This window comes from Cervus elaphus, chromosome 5 (genome assembly GCF_910594005.1).
Source record: "Cervus elaphus chromosome 5, mCerEla1.1, whole genome shotgun sequence".
Lineage (NCBI taxonomy): Eukaryota > Metazoa > Chordata > Mammalia > Artiodactyla > Cervidae > Cervus > Cervus elaphus.
Window position 1 is genome coordinate 128,637,521 of NC_057819.1, and position 19,933 is coordinate 128,657,453.

Below are 19,933 nucleotides of genomic sequence, written 5' to 3' on the forward strand. Positions count from 1 at the left end.
CTTCTGTGTTGCCACAGCCAGGGGGGCAGGTTCCCTGCTTTCAGGGGATGAGGGTCATTGGAAGATGAGCATAAGCGTTAGAGGAACCACTGACCGACACCACTCACGCTGGCCAGGCAAGATAGAATCACTTTGCATGAGTTACCTTAAAACAGGAGGTCCTGGTAAGCAATGCGGAACTCACAAGCTACCACTGGAAGAATTCGGGAAAGGTCAAAAGGAGAGAAGAGACACCAGTCCATATGTCCTACCGACCTCCCCGAACCCTTCTGGATGGGGTCCGTCTTGGCTGAGCGGGGCACACGCCACCAGGAAGGCGCCTGTGTCAGAGTGATTGGCCTGAGACAACCCCCAAACTAATCCCATCACCATAAAACCCAAGACTCCAAGAGCAGAGCAGTTCTTCGGGGTTCCCTGACCCGCCAGCTCTCCACCCAGGCGCCCCTTCCCAGTAACGTCTCTTGCTTTGTCAGCGTGTGGTCTGCTCGGGCAAGTCATTTCCAAGTATTATAGACAGGAGCCCAGCTCTGGAAGGAGTCCCCCTCCTGCAACAGGAGGCTGGGGCCAGAGTGGGAAGCGCAGAGGGCATCCAGGAGGGATGCGTTCCAGAAAAGGAGAGTGGTGCAGCTTCCTGTCCCGCTGTGGCGCGTCCACGCTTTGGCTCTCCTGTGCTGAAGGCGTGACCGAGGGTCCGGAAGTCACTGCTGGGCTTCTCTCGCTTTGTTTGGTGCTCCTGTCCCGAATATTTTCCAGCCAGGTCTGAGATCATTCCAATTAGAGGCATGGTTCCTGCGTTTAAGATAACCTAAAGTTATCCTGGAGTTGATCATAGCCTGAGGCGTACTATCAAGACTATACATTTTCTATAACACGGGGAACTCCGCTTAACATTCTGTAAGGGTTAGATAGCATCACTGACTCAATGGACAAGAATTTGAGCAAACTCCGGGAGATAGCGGAGGGCGGAGGAGCCAGGAGTGCTGTGGTTCATAGGGTCGCAGAGGGTCGGGTGGGACTTAACAACTAAACAAATGAGAAAAGAATTTGAAAAAGAATGGATACTTGTATTTGTATAGGATCACTTTGCTCTGCCGTTGAAACTATCACAACATTAATCAACTATATTCTAATATAAAAAAAAAAAAAAGGTAGGTCTTATGAATCTACCCAGGCTCTGTATTTTCTTTTTCAGACTCTGTATTTTATTTTTCTGTGTGTTTTTTTTTTTTCAGACTCTGATTTTAGGAAGTTCTCCAAGTGATTGTTGTGTCTAATAGAATTTGAGAGCCACTGAAATACAAATCTGTCTTGGAGACAAGCAAATACTTCCCAGGAACATAAGCGATGAGCAGAACTGGGGCTCAGGAGTGGAGAAGCAGATGACTGGAGAGTAAATGATCGCAGAGCTGCCTGATTAAATGCACGCCCTCCTGGGAGCTGAGTTTTCTTGGGGAGTGAAGTGAGGAGAGTGCGTTAAGGCGTGGAGCCCTTGGGGGGATGATGTTGTCATGACGGGCATTGGCCTGACCCATAAACTGAAGCCCCTGGACTCTTGCCTGTTGAAAGATGAGGATCCCAGAGGTGGGAAGGGAGCAGAAGGCAAGAAAATGTGAGCCAGCCCCCAAAGAAATACTTTTCAGGGCTTCCTTTCCCTGGAGATCAGAGGCAGTTATGGTTGAATTATTTTCTGTTGGTGTCTGGTCTTGCCCCTTCTTGTAAACAGGGGAGAATGGAATCTGACTTCGTGTTGGATCCATTTCTTTCACTTTACTTTTGCTCTCGATGGCTTTTGTTAGATAGGATGCTGTCTATAGCTGTCACCATACATAATGGCCTGCCTGGGGAGCCCTGCCCACCTGTGAATGACTGCAGAAAAGAAGAAATTAACACATCCTGTCCCCGATGCTGACCAAGCCAGCAGATATTCTGCAAGACTTACAGCCTGTTTACTTCCTCATCTCCTCCCCCTCTCTGTTTTATAAAAGAAACTGGCATCAAAGACTCCGATAAGATGGTACTCTAGGACACGAATCTGCCATCTTCTCGGATGCCTGGCTTTCTGAATAAAGTCGAATGGATTCGCTATTTCTTGCCTCAACACCTCATCTCCTGCCCTGAGCTTGGATTCAGTAACATTCTCACCTAGACTCCTCCTTTTGGACCTGGTAGAGCTTCAGAGAAAAAGCAAGCAGCTCAAGTGAAGGCCTTGGATGCTGTCATGGGACATCTTAGGTCAAAGTGAAAGAGAGGAGGAAAGAGTAAGTTTCCCTCCGCTCTCCTAAGTTCTGCTGTAAACTCTGTAACGAAAGACACACACACGGGACACATTTATTAACATGTACACCTTGTGTACTGGAGAAGGCAATGGCAACCCACTCCAGTACTCTTGCCTGGAGAATCCCACGGACGGAGGAGCCTGGTAAGCTGCGGTCCATGGGGTCGCTAAGAGTCAGACACGACTTTGAAGCGACTTAGCAGCAGCAGCAGCACAGCTTGTGTCCACACGGGGGATGTGTCCATGCTCAGTGGTGTCCCACTCTTTGGGACCCGCATGGACTGTCGCCCACCAGACTCCTCTGTCCATAGGATTTCTCCAGGCAAGAATCCTAGAGTGGGTTTCCGTTTCCTTCTCCAGGGGAGCTTCCCAACCCAGGAATCAAACCTTGGTCTCCTGCGTCTTCTCCTAAATCTCCTGCTTTGCAGGCCAATTCTTTACCTACTGAGCCATCGGGGAAGCTCACACATGTGGGCATAACCAGAGGGGAAAGTGAGTAACTCAAAGAGGTAGCTCAGAATTCTGACTTGCTGTCTTCCGCTTAAGACAAAAGAGAGGTGTGAGGGAGACTGCTTAGGGGGACGTAACCAAGAAAGGCAGGATCCACAAGAGGAAGGTTACGCAGTTTTCTGTCAACACCTCCTCCATTGATAAGACTGTCAGGATTTAGAGTTGCCATCTTCTTCCTGGCAGGGAGAGGAAGACGCCTCTGCAAATGGCGATTTCTTTCATAAATAGGAATTTCCCTTGCCAAAGGGTAATTGTGGCTCTGCCTTCAGAGTTTCTCCTGCGTGTGCTGTTTCTCAGAATAGTCCCTGTGCCTGAGAGGCGTATTTTGGGGTATATTCTACCACTCTTTAGTGAAATTCTTGGGGAAACCACGCCCAGTAACCTCCCTTGATGTTTCCCAGAGGGCTCCACTTGCCATGAGGAGGCACACCTGCAGATTCTTTGCATCCAATTTTCATAGATGATACTGCTCATTCAGAAGGAAATTTCAAATGCCACTGCTTTTTCTTATTTCTTTTTTTTCCCCCATTGCCTCATTTCACTACAAGCATTTGCTGTTTGCTGCTCTCAGGTGGAGGTAGGAGCCACTAACTTAAGGGGGAAGAAGGGGAGTGGGGACTTCTCCTAGAGGGAGCCCGTGGTTCCCGGACCTCTGCTCGTCCAAGGTCATTTTGATCTGCTTGAACGAAAGCAGCCGGCACCGAGATTTCCTCCCGACAGCCCTTTCGCCCTAATACTGTATTGCATTTCAAAACAGTTGTCCTGCTCGCTCTCGGGCCATTCCTAACCAGGGCTGAAAACAAAGACTCGTTCCAGTTCTTAGACCCACCCTGGCAGTGAAATGTGGCCTCGAACAGCCCCTCAGAGGGGGGCCCAGTCTGCCGCTGCGTTTCTGATGCTTCTCCTGCAAAGACTGAGGGGGTCTCCCCAGGGCCCCGGACAAGAGCTACAGCCTGGCCCCCACGGGCTGTCTCCCACCCCTCGCACAACGTGTGCAGCCAGCTGTTGATGGTGCTTGCAGCTGAAACAACCGGCTGCTGGGGGAGAGAGGGATAGAAATTACAGACTCACAGAGCATCTGACTTCCCCAGCCCTTCAGTTAAACTATGAGCGCTAGGCAGGGAGTCAGGAAACCCGGGTCCAGGACTCAGCCTGATCACTGAGTAGCTGGTGGTACAGCCATGAAGACTCGATAATAACAATAGCTAATGCTTACTCTGGCTGCTCTGTGGTAAAGAACCTGCCTGCCAACGAAGGAGCTGCGGGTTGGATCTCTGGGTCCAGAAGATCCCCTGGAGAAGGAAATGACAATCCACTCCAGTATTCTTGCCTGGGAAATCCCATGGATAGAGGAGCCTGGCGTATTTGCTGTCCTGTGAAATCTAGTGGCTTAAAAGCAATAAGTATTTGTTATGGCTCTGTATCCAGGAGTCAGGGATCAAGGAATGGATTACCTAGGAGATCTGGTCTGGAGTTTCTCATGAGACTGCAGCCAAGATGTTGGCTGGGGCGGCAGATTCATCTGGTTGAAATCGTTCACCGCAGATTAAGGCTTGAACCCACATGCTGGGTCTCGATCTCAGCCAAAACCTGGTTTGGGACTCAAACCCATGAGGCTGGTACTTGAACCCAGCCAGAACCTACAGTCTTCTGACTGAGATCACAGACCACATTTTGGTACCTAATGAAGCTCAGATTCTTGATATCTCATCGCAGAAAGAATTCAGTAAGAGACAGAGTGATAGGTAAGAAGTGGATTTATTTAGTGAGAAGCAGCCAGAGTGTGGGCCATTGCAGAGAGTTAGTGTGGCCTTGAAATGTGGTGTGGTTAGCTGTTATGGTCTGGGTAATCTCATAAGCTAATGAGTGGGAGGATTATTCCAACTATTTTAGGGAAGGGGTGGAGATTTCCAGGGAATTGCGCCGCCGCCCACCTTTTGGTCTTTGATGGCTGGCCTTGGAACTATCAAAGCGACTTTGGGTGTGTCATTTGGCTTGCTGATGCATTATGATGAGCATATATTGAGGATCGAGGTCTAGTTGAAGTTGACTTGTCTGCCATCTTGGGACTCATATGATTCTAATCAGTTTCTGTTGTGCCCTCGGGTCAGTTCAGTTCAGTTGCTCAGTCGTGTCCAACTCTTTGCCACCCCGTGGACTGCAGCATGCCAAGCTTCCCTGTCGATCACCAGCTCCCGGAGTTTGCTCCAACTCATGTCCATTGGCTTGGTGATGCCATCCCACCGTTTCATCCTCTGTTGTCCCCTTCTCCTCCTGCCTTCAGTCTTTCCCAGCATCAGGGTCTTTTCCAGTGAGTCAGTTCTTCCCATCAGATGGCCAAAGTATTGGAGCTGCAGCTTCAGCATCAGTCCTTCCAATGAACACCCAGGGCTGATCTCCTTTAGGATGGACTGGTTGGATCTCCTTGCAGTCCAGGGGACTCTCAAAGAGTATTCTTTGGTACTTAGCTTTCTTCACAGTCCAACTCTCACATCCATACATGACCGCTGGAAAAACCATAGCTTTGACTGGACAGACCTTTGTTGACAAAGTAATATCTCTGCTTTTTAATATGCTATCGAGGTTGGTCATAACTTTCCTTCCAAGGAGTAAGCATCTTTTAATTTCATGGCTGCAATCACCATCTGCAGTGATTTTGGAGCCCAGAAAAATAAAGTCTGACACTGTTTCCACTGTTTCCCCATCTATTTCCCATGAAGTGATGGGACCAGATGCCATGATCTTTGTTTTCTGAACGTTGAGCTTTAAGCCAACTTTTTCACTCTCCTCTTACACTTTCATCAAGAGGCTTTTTAGTTCCTCTTCATTTTCTGCCATAAGGGTGGTGTCATCTGCATATCTGAGGTTATTTATATTTCTCTCGGCGATCTTGATTCCAGCTTGTGCTTCTTCCAGCCCAGCATTTCTCATGATGTACTCTGCGTATAAGTTAAATAAGCAGCGAGACAATATACAGCCTTGACATACTCCTTTTCCTATTTGGAACCAGTCTGTTGTTCCATGTCCATTTCTAACTGTTGCTTCCTGACCTGCATATAGGTTTCTCAAGAGGCAGATCAGGTGGTCTGGTATTCCCATCTCTTTCAGAATTTTCCACAGTTTATTGTGATCCACACAGTCAACGGCTTTGGCATAGTCAATAACGCAAAAATAGATGTTTTTCTGAAACTCTCTTGCTTTTTCGATGATCCAGCAGATGTTGGCAATTTGATCTCTGGTTCCTCTGCCTTTTCTAAAATGAGCTTGAACATCTGGAAGTTCACAGTTCACGTATTGTTGAAGCCTGACTTGGAGAATTTTGAGCATTACTTTACTAGCGTGTGAGATGAGTGCAATTTTGCAATAGTTTGATCATTCTTTGGGATTGGAATGAACACTGACCTTTTCCAGTCCAGTGGCCACTGCTGAGTTTTCCAAATTTGCTGGCATATTCAGTGCAGCACTTTCACAGCATCATCTTTCAGGATTTGAAATAGCTCAACTGGAATTCCATCACCTCCACTAGCTTTGTTCGTAGTGATGCTTTCTAAGGCCCACTTGACTTCACATTCCAGGATGTCTGACTCTAGGAGAGTGATCACACCATCATGATTATCTGGATCGTGAAGATCTTTTTTGTACAGTTCTTCTGTGTATTCTTGCCATCTCTTCTTAATATCTTCTGTTTCTGTTAGGTCCATACCATTTCTGTCCTTTATCGAGCTCATCTTTGCAGGAAATGTTCCCTTGGTATCTCTAATTTTCTTGAAGAGATCTTTAGTCTTTCCCATTCTGTTGTTTTCCTCTATTTCTTTGCATTGATCGCTGAGGAAGGCTTTCTTATCTCTCCTTGCTCTTCTTTGGAACTCAGCATTCAAATGGGAATATCTTTCCTTTTCTCCTTTGCTTTTTGCTTCCTTTCTTTTCACAGCTATTTGTAAGGCCTCCTCAGACAGCCATTTTGCTTTTTTGCATTTCTTTTCCATGGGGATGGTCTTGATCCCTGTCGCCTGTACAGTGTCATGAACCTCCGTCCATAGTTCATCAGGCACTCTATCAGATTTAGTCCCTTAAATCTATTTCTCACTTCCACTGTATAGTCATAAGGGATTCGATTTGGGTCTACCTGAATGGTCTAGTGGTTTTCCCTACTTTCTCCAATTTAAGTCCGAATTTGGCAATAAGGAGTTCATGATCTGAGCCACAGTCAGCTCCCGGTCTTGTTTTTGCTGACTGTATAGAGCTTCTCCATCTTTGGCTGCAAAGAATATAATCACTCTGATTTTGGTGTTGACCATCTGGTGATGTCCATGTGTAGAGTCTTCTCTTCTGTTGTTGGAAGAGGGTGTTTGCTATGACCAGTGTGTTCTCTTGGTAAAACTCTATTAGCCTTTGCCCTGCTTCATTCCATACTCCAAGGCCAAATCTGCCTGTTCTTCCAGGTGTCTCTTGACTTCCTACTTTTGCATTCCAGTCCCCTGTAATGAAAAGGACATCTTTTTTGGGTGTTAGTTCTAAAAGGTCTTGTAGGTCTTCATAGAACCATTCAACGTCAGCTTCTTCAGCGTTACTGGTCGGGGCACATGCCCGCTCATTAGCATATGAAATTCAGTTCAGTTCAGTCACTCAGTCGTGTCTGACTCTTCGCAATCCCATGGACTGCAGCACTCCAGGCCTCCCGGTCCATCACCAACTCCTGGAGCTTACTCAAACTCATTGAGTCGGTGATGCCATCCAACCATCTCATCCTCTGTCGTCCCCTTCTCCTCCTGCCTTCAATCTTTCCCAGCCTATAAAAACTAACCACGGCAAATTTCACGGCCACATTCGCCCTCTGCGATGGCCCACACTCTGTCTGTGGAGTGTGTTTCTCGCTGTATCTGAATAAATCCATTTCTTCCCTATCACTTTGTCTCCCACTAAATTCCTTCTATGATGAGACATCAAGTACCTGAGCTTCATTAGGTTCTGAAACCAGGTACTGTGGGTTTTGTCTGGGTTTGAGTCCCAAGCAGGGTTTTGGCTAGGTTCAATCCTAGCACATGGGTTCGAGTCCCAATCTGCGGTAAACAGTTTCAGCTTTTCCTCCAAGGAGCAAGTGTCTTTTAACTTCAGGGCTGCAGTCACCATCTGCAGTGATTTTGGAGCCTAAGAAAATAAAGTCTGTCACTGTTTCCATTCTGTCCCCATCTATTTGCATGAAGTGATGGGACTGGATGCCATGATCTTAGCTTTTTGAATGTTGAGTTTTAAGCCGGCTTTTCCTCCCTCCTCTTTCACTTTTGTCAAGAGGCTCCTCAGTTCCTCTTTGCTTTCTGCCATGAGGGTGGTGTCATCTGGGTATCTGAGGTGATTGATACTTCTCCCAGCAAACTTGATTCCAGCTGTGCTTCATCCAGCCCGACATTTCTCGTGATGTGCTCTACACACAAGTTAAATAAGCAGGGTGACAGTGTACAGTCTGTATTGTGTTGTGTCCTCGGGCTCTGTCATTCTTTCAAAGGTTGTGCCCTGCCCCCTTCCTTCCTATTTCATCACAGCAGGACTGGGGCTGCGGGATCTGCTCCCACGACAGTGCCCTCATGTGGGGCTGATTGTTGGCTGGAGGTCTCAGTTCCTTATCACATGAACTCGCCACAGACCGAGTGGCCTTGGGCTCTGGGCTTTTCCCAGTGCCAGCGTTCCAAGAGAGAGCAAGGCAGAAACTGAACCCAGTGACTGATCCAGAGAAGGCATGCACTGTTATTTCTGCAAGATCTTATTGGTTATGTTATCCAAAAACTGAGTTCGCCTCTTGGTGGGTGTTTGAGCCAAAAGACACAACCAAGCCAAAGAAGAAAGAATTTATTACTTGCAGCAGGTAAAGAGAACACCTGGGATCTTTCCCAAAGCAGTGTCTCTCTGAACAACAAATCTGTAGAAGTTTTAAGCTAAGTGGGCTTCCCGTGATGGCTCAGTGGGTAAAGAATCTGCCTGCAATGCAGGAGACATAGGAGACAGGGGTTCTATCACTAGGCCAGGTAAGATCACCTGGAGAAGGAAATGGCAACACACTCCAGTATTCTTGCCCGGGAAATCCCATGGACAGAGGAGCCTGGCAGGCTACAGTCCATGGGATCACAAAGAGTCAGACAGGACTTAGTGACAGGGTTTTTTTTTTTTTTTTTTAAGCTAAGGGTACATGAACGCAGAAGAATTGATGCTTTTGAACTGTGGTGTTGGAGAAGACTCTTGAGAGTCCCTTGGACTGCAAGGAGATCCAATCTGTCAATCCTCAAGGAAATCAGTCCTGGGTGTTCATTGGAAGGACTGATGTTGAAGCTGAAACTCCAATACTTTGGCCACCTGATGCAAAGAGCTGACTCATTGGAAAAGACCCTGATGCTGGGAAAGATTGAGGGCAGGAGGAGAAGGGGACAACAGAGGATGAGACGGTTGGATGGCATCACCGACTCGACTGACATGGGTTTGGGTGGACTCTGGGAGTTGGTGATGGACAGGGAGGCCTGGCGGGCTGCGGTTCATGGGGTCGCAAAGAGTGGGACGTGACCGAGTGACTGAACTGAACATGCATATTCATGAAGGGGCTTGGGCAGCAGAGGACAGAGTCCAGGCTTTAGTTGATTGAAGTCACGACAGTCAGAAAAAAGTCATTGTCGCCCCTTCAGTTCAGTTCAGGGCCCTTGATCTGTGAATACTTCAGACTAATCTTTACCATTGAAAGAGAACTGGGAGTCTTTACAACTGATGCATTATCTTTGTTATTATTAATTCTCTTGCTTGAAAATAGTCCTTTGTTTCTGCTTTCCTTTGTTCCCTGAAGACCATTAATTACTGAGACCTGCTCAGAGGCAAGGACTGTGACCAGGCGTAGATCACAAAATGGGTTAGGCCAAAAATGACTTTTTGGGATTTCCCTGGTGGTCCAGTGGTTAAGATTCCACGTTTCCACTGCAGGGGACACAGGTTTGGTTCAATCCCTGGTCAGGGAATTAAGATCCCACATCCCATATCAGGCGGCCCAGCCAAGAAAAAAAAAAAAAGACTTCCATCGAGAAAGCTGGGCCTGGTTCTCTTTCTCCAGGGACCCTAACACTATCTGCTTACAGGTATGCAGGTCAGCCTTATTCAGTGTGGAAGGGAACTACCCAGACAGGTGACTGTCAGGGGGTGGGACTGTTTGGGGAAACACAGTCACTGAAACTGCTTACCCTGGCCAGGCACCAGAGTAATCATTTGCATGAGTTATTTTACTGCCTGAGGTCCTGATAAGGACCACAGAACTAATAAGTCACCAACAACCAGAAGAGTTCAGGAAAGGTCAGGAGATAATACATGTCCTGTGTGTTAGTCGCAGTCCTGTCCGACTCTTTGCCTCCCCACGGACTGTAGCCCACCAGGCTCCTCTGTCCATGGGATTTCCCAGGCAAGAATACGGGAGTGGGTTGCCATCCCCTCTTCCAGGGGATCTTTCCAACTCAGGGATCGAACCCAGGTCTCCCGCATTTCAGGCATTCTTTACATCTGACCTATCTGCCACATGTCCTGCCACCTCCCAGAGTCCCTCTCGATGGTATCCATCTGGTTGAGCAATGCATGCACCACCAGGAAGGACTCTAAGTCAGAATGATTGGCCAAAGAAAACCCAGAAACGAATCCCATCACCATAAAACCCACGACTGTGAGCCACGAGGCAGAGCAGTTCTCCTGGGTTCCTTTACCCTGCTGCTCTCTGCCCCAGGCCCCTTCCCAATAAAGTCTCTTTCTTGTCAGCTCATGTGTCTCCTTAGACAATTCATTTCCAAGTGGTAGACCAGAGCCCACTCTCAGGCCCTGGAAAGAGTTCCCTCTGCTGCAGCAGGACCACTGGGGCCATCTTGGAGGCTGGCTATCACAGATAGTAACATATAGGAAGGAACTGGGTGGTTGGGAGGATCAAATTAAGAGACTGATGTCAACGTGCGGAGTGAGTTTCCCAGGGCTGCTGAATCACAGAGACAGTGGCTTCACACACAGGAGTGTGTCTTCTCACAGTCCTGGGGCTGGAAGTCCAAAGTCAGGTGAGCCCTGGGCTCTCTGTGGCTCCCGGGACAGAGTCGTCCGTGTCTCTTCCAGCAACTGGTGGTCGCTGGCAATCTTTGGAAGTTTTTTTTTTTGTTTTGGCTGCCCCATGGCATGCTGGGGCATGCCATGCCCCACCAGGGATCAAACCTGTACCCCTGCATTGAGAACATGGAGTTGTACCCATTAGACCACCAGGAAAGTCCCCACATGGTTTTCTTATAAGGACATTGTCACACTGGATTGACACGTGGTAGTGATCTAGTTACTTCAGTCATGTCTGACTCTTTGCGACCACGTGGACTATAGCTTGCCAGGCTCCTCTGTCCATGAGATTTCCCAGGCAAGAATACTCGAGTGGGTTGCCATTTCCTTCTCCAGGAGATCCTCCCGACCCAGAGATCAAATCCGGATCTCCTGCATTGCAGGAGGATTCTTTACTGACTGAGCCATCAGGGAAGCCCAGATTGGATGGAATCTCATCCAATATAACTTCATCTTAACTTGATAACATCTGCAAAATTCTGTTTCCAAAGAGGGTCACCTTGACAGCTGCCAGGTATTAGGACTTCACTATATCTCTTTTTGGGGTGTGGAGGGGCTTAATTCAACCCCCGGCACATGCTATGTAATGTGTAAAACCCTGTACATAGGAATAAGCATCGTCTTAGATCACAGTGGTGCTGGTGGGAGTAACAGTGATGGGAGCCAGTGGTTAGAATGGCCAGCCTAGTCAGCATTGTGATGTCAGCACAGGGACAATTCTTTAGGGCACTTTATTTTTTATTTTATTTTACTTTTTTGGCTGCATCGCATGGCATGTGGGATCTTAGTTCCCTGAGCAGGGATCAAACTCACATCTCCTGCATTGGTAGCTCAGATTTTTAACCACTGTATTACCAGGGAAGTCTCAAGGTCACTTTAAAAGTCCCTGATGTCTTGGCCATTTTCCCAGGTCCTATCATTGGAACTTCCTCATGGATTCCAGTGGATTCTAGATTCTGGCCACAGACTTTGTGTCTAACGTTTCCCAGAGGCTGCTTCTACTCCAGAACCTTCTCTCCTGACTTCCCCACACATCTCCGCAGCCCACGTCTCCTCCCTCTGTTTCTGAAGCCACTGTGTCTCTAAAAATTGTCTCCTGGCAGAGTCCCGGCGCCCCTCAAGAAACACAGCTCAGTCCCTCATTCCTGGGCTCACCGACTCTGAAGCCAAACCCACCGCTGGTCAACGTGCAAGAAAAACGCCAGGAGGGAAGGGCTTTCCCGTCACAGCCCTGCCTCTGATTAGTCTCCTCCAGCAAATCCCTTCAGGACCCTTTCTGCCCTAGCCTCCTGATTCCTCAGGCACGTGTCTTCAGATACACGCTGGATAAGTGTGTGCAAGAGGCAGGGTGTAAAGGAAACCGAGTCAGTCTCTGCCTTCAGACACGCATAATCTAATCAATGAGATCAATGACAACAGTCACTGAGATGCGGGGTGATAGTCACAGAAGTGCACCAGGACCTTGGGGATGAAGCCAGGGGACTCCACGGATGCTGGGGACGAGGGTGCGGGAATCCAGGAGAGAGTAAGAGAAGAGGTGAGATCTGAGCTGGACTGGGAACAATGAAAGGAATGCAAGGGCAGGATGGAAAGGAATTCCAAGCATGAGAGGAGACCTGGAGGCTGTGGGGTCTTGGTGGGTTCAGAAAGCAACAAGTAACCCCTTGTGGCTCAGGCACCCGCTGACGGCTCCTGGGAGAGGATCCCTCCTTGACTCTTATTTTTATTTATTTTTCTTTCTTCCCTTTCCTTTTATAGCTCCGGGGGGCTCCAGGCACTCCTTGGCTGGTGACAGCCTCATTCTAGTCTCTGACTCTGGCTTCACATGACCTGACTCTCTGTGTCTTCTTTTCTGTCTCTTAGAAGGACACTTGTCACTGGATGGAGGGCCTATCCCAATTCAGGATGATCTCGTTTCAAGATCTTTATCTTTTTTTTCCTGCCCATTCGGTAGGGCTTCCGAGGTCTCAGTTACCCAACCAGGGATTGAACTCTGGTCACGGCAGAGTGAAAGCACCAAGTCGGAACCACTGGACCTCTAGGGGACTCCCTCAAGATGTTTATCTTAATTAAATCTGCAAAGATCCTTATTCCAAAAGTTCCAAATGGACGTATCTATTTTTTTTTTTCCAGTAGAGGAGAAGGGGAGAGATAAATGCCATTCAACCCACTAACTCCCCCAGCCCCAACCCCACCGGTTCTGGTTATCTGTTGCTATGCAGCAAATAACCCCTAAATATAGTGACTTCAAGCAACAAGCATCTCCTGTGTTTCTTCTGGGTTAGGAATTCAGGAAGGGCTTGTCTGGGCAGTTCCCCCTCTGTGGGCTGGTTTGGGCTTCCTCACAGCATGGCTGCCGGGGGAGGTCAGTGCATTCATGCAGAGTGAGGCAGAGAGCTTGTGGTTTGTAACTTAGTTTCCAGCATTACAGGGGCCGCTTCCTCCTGCTCTGCCATTCACAAATGCTCGCCCTCTCCCCGGGGTCACAGCAGCTCTCTGCAGAAGAGAGAGAGCATTCCCCTTCACAGAGAGATAGGCTGAGCAAGGTAAGCAACTGCCACATTGTTACAACCAAGGATGTGCGAGCAGGCTAAGTCAGCTTCAGTCCTGTCTGACTCTTTGCGAACCCATGGACTGTAGCAAACCAGGCTCCTCTGTCCATGGGATTCTCCAGGCAAGAATACCAGAGTGGGCTGCCATTCCCTTCTTCAGGGGATCTACCTGACCCAGGGATGCAGCCCGCATCTCTTATGTCTCCTGTATTTGGCAGGTGGGTTCTTTACCACCAGCGCCACCTGGGCAGTCCAAGGGCAGAACCCAGGAAAGTGACTTCAGGGTCTGTAATCATAACATGAACAGGGAACCTGGGGTCACTTTCTCTTCTCCAGTGTTTTGTTCTTTTGACCTGAGAAGGGCCTGACCCACCCCAGACCGCTATCCAAAAGGTTCACAGACAATAACGTGCTGTGCAAAGGCGGCCTGGGGATGGGCAGTCAGGTGCCCTGGCTCCCAGCCCTGGCCCTGCCACTTCTATCTGTGTGGTCTTGTGTGTGTTTTCTTGTTCAATAACAGAATGAATCATGCCAGCCTCTCTCCTTTCACCGTCGTCACGGGTGAAATGAGGTTCAATAAGGTAGCTTGCTCGCTAAGCTGTTTAATGCTCTTCAAATAAGCAGTGTCGTATGTCTCTCTGAGCTCTTCAGAGTGCCATGAACCTCCTAGCTGCTTGACAAATATTTGTTGATTTTAATGTAAAGGTTTCCTACCAACCCTAGAAAGAGCAGCACCTCCCATCAACTCAGCCCTGTTCCCAAGGCCAGTTACCACCAAGGGAGCCCATTGGGTGGGTGGAATCATCAGTGAGGGACCGTGGGCTTGGAGTCTGGGTGTTTTGGAGGGGCTTTCTTTTGCCCTGAAGTAGCCAGTGAATAAGACTGGGTGACTCTTTCAGGGTATTCCTACCACTGAGAGCTTTGTAAACAAGCTACCCCCAAATGTAGTAGCTTTAAAGCAGTCTTTTGATCTCTCAACGTTGTGCGGCTTGACAGGGTTCCGCTGGCCCATTCTCACTCGACCATGGGGTGGGGGCCTCTGTGCAGCTGTAATGAGGGAGCAGCTGGGGCCGCGGTCGTCTGAAGGCCCCCCTGGACGGGATGTCGGGTGGTCAGGGCCCACCCCCACGTAGCCTCTCTGTCCAGGGGGACGGCCCAGCTTCTTAAGTGGCAGCTCACAGCTCCAAGGGGCTTCCCTGGCGGCTCAGACAGTAAAGACTCGGCCTGCAAAGCAGGAGACCCAGGTTCGATCCCCGGAGTGGGAAGATCCCCTGGAGAAGGGCATGGCAACCCACTCCAGTATTCTTGCCTGGAGACTCCGATGGATAAAGGAGCCTGGGGGGCTATAGGCCATGGGGCTGCAAAGTCAGACACAACTGAGTGACTAACACTTTTCACTTCACTTTCACAACTCCAAAAGCAGGTGGAAATACCCAGTCTTGGAACTTCCATGCTGTTCCAGTGGCTAAGACTCTATGCTCCCAACACAGGGGGCCCAGGTCCCATCCTTGATCTGAGAAGTAGATCCTACATGCCCACAACTAAAGATCCAGCATGCCACAACAGAGATTGAAGACCTCGAAGTTAAAACCAGGTGTGGCAGATAAATAATTTTTTTTTTTTAAAGAAAAAAGAAATGGCCAGTCCTCTCGAGAGTTGGCTCAGCATCGCTTGTGCCATATCCTGTCAGTCAAAGCAGCCACAAGGCAGTGTGGCCACAAGCCCGTGGAGAAATGGACTCTAGCTCTTGAGAGGGGAGCGGTGTGTACCTATAAGGAGGGCGGGAATTGACAGCCACCGTCTCTGACACAAGCTACTACCCAGAATAAGGGGCAGTCCTCACGACTCAGACTCCTGAGCTGCCTGGCTTCGATCGGCTGTTGCTATGACAACTCCTCCTTTGGAGGAGTGTCGGGGGGCAGGGGGAAACCCCTCAATGGAGAACCTACTGGGGAGCCTTAGGCCCCTGCACCTGCCCCCCGGGTGCTGCTGGCTTGCCCTGGGCCACGGGAATCCTGTAGAGCTCGGCCCTGGGGCAGCAAGGTCAGGGCCACAGTTCGGAGGCCTGTACGAGGCCACCATCCAGCCTGGCCGCACGCCCTTGTCTGACCACAGCCCTGACCTAGCTGTTGAATGGCTTCTTGGGGTGGCTTCTGCTTGTCCGCTGGACAGCCGTGCGGGCAAAGCTCCTGCGTGGGGGCGGGGAGGGCAGCTTGAAGTGGAAGGGAGAAGCCGACCAAACCATGCGTCATCGAGTGGCCTGTCTCTCTTAAATAAAAAGTTTGTCACCAGGCATCGTGTATGTGCACTTCTCAGGCAATGGAGCCCTGCTCGGCCAGCCTCTCCTCTTGTTTATTTCCTGACTCCACCCCTATTCCTGGTCCTCACGGTGGCTCGTGTTAAACTCTATGACATCCCCCAGCTTTCCCAACCCACGCTCGTCCACCAGCGGATTTCTCCCATCCTGGGTCCTTTGGTTGCCACCAAAATCTCCGCTTTCTCTGCCCAGCGAATAAAAAATACGGAGACAGAGTTTGGAAGAAAGAGGAAGAGGCTTTAATCCTCTGCCAGGAGAGGGTAGAACAGAATAGGCTACCACCTCAAGAACTGTGCGCTCCACTCCTAGGGGAACCGAGAGACTTTACATAGCCTGGGTCTCATGGTCTTAGGGTAAATGGTGAGGTTCAGAGTAATGAAGGTCTTGGGGCTTCCCTGGGGCTCACTGGTAAAGAATCTGCCTACCAATGTAGCAGACACAGGTTCGTTTCCTGGGTCGGGACGATCCCCTGGAGAAGGAAATGGCAACCCATTCCAGTATTCTTGCCTGGAGAATCCCATGGACAGGGGAGCCTGGCGGGCTACAGTCCATGGGGTCGCAAAGAGTCAGACACGACTGAGCCACTGAGCACACACAGAAAAAGATAGTTTGTTTACAACGTTGTGTTAGCTTTCAGGTGTTCAGCCCAGTGATTCAGTTATTCTACATATATACCTTTATTTTTTCAGATTTTTTTTCACCCTTCCCTTTTGACTGTAACTAACTCTGTACGCCCTGGGGGAGTCATTGCTTCTCTCAACCCCCAGTTTCCTCACCTGTAACGCAGAAATAATAAGAGCTATCTCATAGAGGGGCTTCCCTGATGGTCCCATAAGTAGGTTAAGAATCCACCTTCCAATGCAGGAGACGCAGGTTTGATCCCTGGTCGGGGAACTGGCATCCCTCACGCCTCGGGGCAGCTAAACCCTTGTGCTCCACAGCCTGTGCTCTGTAACAAGGAAAGCCTGCATGCTGCAACAGAGACCTGGAGCAGCCAAAAAAAAAAAAAAGAAAAGATTTAACCTGGCGGTCTCTAGCACAGGTCTGATACATGGAAGAAGTAAGCTAACAGTCATAGCCACAGTCGCAGCCCTGCCCCCCAAACATACTAGGTGTTAAATGCTTTACATGGGTAATCTGATCTAAACCTCAGGGCTCCAGGAACCAAGGACTATTTTTATCTCTATTTTATAAAGCAAAGAAACTATAAAGCTTAGAGAGATTAAGTAACTTGCCCAAGGTCATTCGGTTAGTAAGTGACGGCAGCTCGGAGACTTGAACCCATTTTTTCCCCACAGCAGGCTGATCCTAAGCCCCATGGCCTCTCCCCAGGCTTCCCGCTTTTTCTCTAGACTCACATGCCCCTGAAGATGGGTCACTCCGTGTTCATCTTTTTCAGTGGCCTACCTTGGAGATTTATGGAGCCACAAACACGTGTTCACAGGGGAGGCATCTGATCAGGTCGAATTAAACTGAGCAAAGGGGAAGTGATTTCCCAGGGTCAGCGTGGGGGGCTCAGTTCAGCAAAAATCTGCTTCCTCTCCCCGCTAACACACTTTCCTCGGGACGTCCCTCGTAGTCCAGGGGCTAGGACTCGGCACACAGTGCAGGGGGCCTGGGTTCGATCTCTAGTCAGGGGACTAGATCCCACACGCTGCAACCAAGAGTTTGCGTGCCACGACTAAAGGTCCTGCATGCTTCAACTCAGACTGGGCACAGTCAAGTAAATAAGTGTTGAAAAAAAAAAACCAAAAACTGTCCTCTCTGCAATGATGGACAGTCAGGCCCTTGGGGAACTCAAGATAGCCACAGCAGGTCCAGGGTTTAGGAAGGACGGCTAGCCCTAAAGGCTGCTCTGAACTGCCTGGGCAGGAGTCTGGTGAGTTACAACAGGGGTCAGTAAACCATACAGGCCAAAGGCTGGCCCTCTGCCTGTTTTTATAAATACAGTTTTATTGGAACACAGCTGCGCCCATGTGTTGATGTATTATTGTCTGTCTGTGTTCATGCTGCAATGGCAGTGATGGAGACCACGTAGCCAAAAAGTCAGAAACCTTTGGGACTTCCCTGGGGGTCCAGAGGCTAAGACTCTGAGCTCCCAATGGGCCTGGGTTCGATCCCTGGTCAGGAACTAGATCCCATATGCTGCAACTAAGAGTTCACATGCTGCAACTATAGATCCTGAGTGCTGAATCTAAGACCCGGCACAGCCAATTAAAATACATAATTTTTTTTAAGTCAAAAATCTGTGCTCTTTGGCCCTTTACCAAAAAAAACCCATTGGCCTCTGAATTAGGGAAGGCCTCTCCCTGCCCTCTGCATGATGATCTCTGTTTGGGCTGATAGAGGAGATTCAGGTTTTGAGTAGGAGGCTGTCTGTCGGAGGTGGCGTGTGGGTGTCTCTCCAATCTGATGGGCTGGACTTGTTCAGGGTGAGAGTGGGTAGCGGTCTCAGCCGTGCTGACTCAGGCCCCGGGTCATTTTTCACTCCTGCCCTCAGGCTGTCATTGGCCACTGGGCAGCTGCAGACCCCAGCAGAGAACCACCGGTTCCCTTGGTCCACCAGGGCCTGGGCAGCTCAGGAGGAAAAGACAGAACTTGTTCCCAGCACACCAAGAATTTCCGGCCCCTTGCCCCAGAATAACTGCGGCCGGAGCCTGGGGGCAGGAGGTAAATTCCAGAAGGGTGAGAGGCACTGAAATGTGAGCTCAGCTGTGACCTGGTGCACTCAGGAGCTCCGGATCTCCGCCATCCCATCTCCCCCTTCTTCAGTCATCCTGGGGACCCGCCCTCCTATCATGGGAAAACAGTGGGTGTGGAGACCCCCTGTTAGGAACAACAGCGGTCTCCTTATTTGGTCCCTTTTCTTGCTCCTGAGGTCTCCTGGGTTCTCCTCCATGGACTGTGCCCCCAGCTGCTTTCCCAGACCTGGGAGGGGCTGTGAGCAAGGGAGGGTTTGTCCTGGGCAGACTCCAACCCCATGGGGACGTGTGCACCCCCACCCACGTGCAAGGAGCTCCAAACAGCAAATAAACAAGTACAAATGCGCACAGCCCCATTCCTCCTCGCCGCCTGGTAAAGGTGTGCCGGCCCGCGCTGTGCCCTTGGGCACTGAATACAGTTGGCCAAGGCTGGCCCCAGTGTCTGCTGAGCTATCAGAATGCCCAGAACCCCCAGCTGCAAGCTGGCTTCTTGGGACGATGGCCCCGGCGCCCAGCCCTCTTACTCTGGTGGGCTGCTGCCCTGGCGATTGATTTTTTGAAAATGTGCTCTGTGCTGACTCCACTCTTTCCGTAGCATCCCTCTCTCTGGAACCAGGGCTCCTTCCTGCAAGCTGGTCTGGCCAGAGAGCAAGGGAGAAGCATATGTCTCATACGTGGGGGCTCAGAGGGGGAAGGGAGGAGCCGGCCAGCCACCTGGAGCCATGCCTCTGTCTCCCACCTCCCCTGGAACCCAGGTCTCCATCCCAGCTGATTTCATTGGCATCCTTGAACTAAAAGCATCCATAGCTGGGCCAAGCGACCCACACATAGGCATAGGAGAGCTTATCAGGGCTGAAATTATTGCATTACCATATTTAGTTACTGTGAACCTTTACAAACTTTTTTTTTTTCCAATCACACAAAGGAATTCATACTTGTTAAAACATTCAAAGTAAGATCAGAGTTGGCTGAAGATAAGACATGTGCTCCGACCCCTCTTCTCCGCTGTCCCCATGCCACTCCCCACAGAAGCCAGTCTGGGTTGTATCTGTCCAGATGTTTTCTGTGCTTGCTCGTTGGAGCCTCGCCACAATTCCACGAGATGGGCAGGTCTGAGAGCGAAGTCGCCAGTTTACAGGGGAGCAACGTGGGGGCCCCAGGTCTGGCATCAAGAGCAGAGGACCTGGGAGTGGATGAGGCTGAAGGACAGTGAGGTCCCCAGTCCCAGGACGGTCTCCGGTCCCAGGTAGGCTGTGGGGAGAGGGTGGTCCCCACTCCAGGCTCTGGAGGGACCAGCGGGAGCCGGGGGAATCCACTCCCACATCAACTCTGCTCTTAGCTTCCGTGTTGAGTCACAGCTTTGTCTGTTCTAGAAACCAGGGCATTGGAGGGCAGTGTATGCAGACTTGACAATCACAGAACAAGACCACACAGGTTCCCTCTCCACCTTTAGAAGAAAAGATATGACCTT

The 19,933-nt window shown here is 49.8% G+C and overlaps 1 long non-coding RNA gene across 4 annotated transcripts in view; it reads left to right on the forward strand.

The window, feature by feature from the left end:
* LOC122695569 overlaps positions 1-19,933 on the forward strand; it is a 39,626-nt gene that overhangs the window by 9,327 nt on the left and 10,366 nt on the right. Inside the window, exons 2-3 of one of the 4 annotated variants that reach the window (XR_006341409.1) lie at positions 1,233-2,258; positions 14,864-15,819. This is a non-coding gene — a long non-coding RNA (uncharacterized LOC122695569). Of the gene's footprint in view, positions 1-1,232; positions 2,259-8,956; positions 9,021-11,801; positions 14,734-14,863; positions 15,820-19,933 lie in introns of those variants that run through there. The other 3 variants (XR_006341407.1, XR_006341410.1, XR_006341408.1) reach the window with 3 other exon arrangements.